Genomic DNA, 2658 nt, shown 5'->3' on the forward strand with positions numbered 1-2658 from the left:
ACCTAAAGGAAAAACACAAAAACACATTTCTCATGATGCAAGTAGCTTAGACCCATGCATTTACACTTGTTAGAGGTAATGATAGCATTCATAAGAGTTGCATCCACATTCTTTGCATTATAGAGGATAGACTAGTTAAATTAGGGTTTCATAGATTTACATGCTTTAAATTGCTTTTGATTCAGTTTGTCAAGTAGAGTAGCCTTCCTTTGAGTTAGCTTTCGTCCATCATTGATAAAGCTTCTTCTGTGAGCCTATAGAAGTTGGCTTAAGCCCTAGCGGACTTGTGCCAGCTGACCAAGTGACAGCTGCGACAAGGGCTAGTACTTGTGCATACAGCACCGTCGCTTCCAAGTTTGTACGAACTACCGGGTTGATAAAATTAAGAGACAGGAAGCCCCAGGAGTTGTAGCATTATTGCTACAATACTGGAGCTCACCACTCTCTGCTACTCCAAATAAGTCAAGACTTAGGGCTTGGAGGCTTCCCTCTCATCTCTGATTTAACCCACTATAAATCATAGAACTAGGGCTCAACCCATCAATCCTCTTATCATTGATTCTTCACCCTTCAGATCTCTAAACTAGGGAACTATGCACTAACCACTTATTGTGACAATTTTTCCACTTATCCACAATACTTAGGGTCACAATTCAAGCACTAATAACCCTCCAAAACATGATACATAGGTTGCTTCAACCCGCTATTAAAAACAACTCTATAACAACCCTACCATTCCTTGCATCCAACAACATAGAAAGATAAATACATACTTTTGTAAGACTTCTTTAATAGCCCTATACTCCATAGCTCTATGAAGAGATCATTGAGGTTTTTTCCCTCCTTTAATGTCTTCCTATAAAATCCACAAGATTGTTTCTAACTTGGGTAAATAGTCCTCCAAAATAGTGGCAAACCTTCACTTAAAGGCTTGAAATCCTTGCATAGTATCTTCAAGCGATGTGGTCTTCCTTCAGATCCTTTCCAGGCCTCTTGACCCTCCAAAATATGCCTTACGGCCCTCCAAACTAGTTGGTACAATGGATGATACCTCTTCTCCTGAACAGACTAGTCTATGGCTTAGAACATAAAGTATATAGCATGAAATTGTGCCTAGAAATCTACCTATCCAACTCGGCCAACATCTTCCCTAATCCGGCCCAATCCAAACATAGAAAAATATGTCAACTCATCCCTTTATTCAATTTGTATTGGATCCTATAGATCTGTAGCTAGATCATATGTCTTTCTCCTTAATGATATGCACTTGGATGGATGTGGACTAAGCTAACCTTTTTTATCCATTTACAGAGTTCTTGATGGGTTTCCAACCACCAAGGGTCATCACATAACTCCAAGCCAACCTAAAAAAATATGTTTTAAACTCCATAATACATATGAAATAAATTATTTCATCTAACTAAGACCACATCAATGGTTCCTTAGGTTCCCTTAGCTCCTTAATGGTGCTCCACATGTCCTCTATGAACAAACCATCAAAATCTCCACTTGGTTTTGCACCCACAACTTTGGGTGCAAAACCCACTACTTGGGTACACTGCCCACAAATCCCATGTTGGTCAAACTTCTCCCAAACCCAATACCCTAAGTTGTGGGAGTACATCCCAATATACACAAATCAACACTCCCTCTCAGTGAGAGAGGTACTTCCACTACACAGAAGTAACCATCAACATCATCAGTGACACTAGCCCAATCTGGAGTTCACCTATATAGCATAACCTATAGAATGAACCACATTTATCTCCGCAGTGTCTCTACCTCATCTCATCAGAACCAAATTTTTTTAACTTCCATAGGGCATCTCCCTTGAATATAGAATCCCCCCAAGTCTAGAAAACCACCACTCGTTCACACTATTATTGAACTTGTATCCGACAAGGTTAGTCTAAGTTGTAGTCAAACAAAGGCCACATCACCACCACAACCGAGCACAATAGGAAATCTCATCCTTCTGGATCAAACACCACATATGCAGATGGCTCCAATCTAAAATGTTTAACATCACAACCCAATGAAGAAACTCACCTTCCATTAACTTCCTCTTCACATAGAGCCAAATCGTCCATGCCAAAGCACCCCATGAGCAGTCCCAATAATCCATGACAAGTCATCGAAATTCCATGGTCTACAACCTACCACACAAAAATTATTTTTCACTGGGTTCTCCTTAAATACAACATAACTCCTAGCCTATCTTGCCACCTAGCCAATTGAAACCACATCTCCATGTTCTTAGTTGAAATTTACGCTACATGATCTAGACAATATCTTAGCTCCATCTAAGTTGCTTTATTGTGCACACTCTGATCCACTGCTCCTTCAAAGTAGCTCTAATACAAGTGATCTGAGTTGACTCAACTCCCAAATTTAACCAAGATCTCTTACTTTCGTGATGTGATTAGAATTGCATTTAAAATAGCATAAAGGAACATATATGCATGCTGTAAAGAAGAAGGAACATGACAAGAATCAGCAACATAAAACAAAAGACGTTGATAACGGAGTTCGTCCAGGAGGGACTACGTCCCCAGGCCTTGGTGTCAAGATGGTGTAGGTTGTTGCATTAAGTGCTGGAAAGAGTGATGATGTACATGCATGTGTTTTCTCTATCATACAAGGAATATTCCCTCACAC

This window comes from Pinus tabuliformis, chromosome 5_1 (genome assembly GCF_031772625.1).
Source record: "Pinus tabuliformis cultivar Carrire ecotype Pingquan chromosome 5_1, CPIR1, whole genome shotgun sequence".
NCBI classification, from domain to species: Eukaryota; Viridiplantae; Streptophyta; class Pinopsida; order Pinales; family Pinaceae; genus Pinus; species Pinus tabuliformis.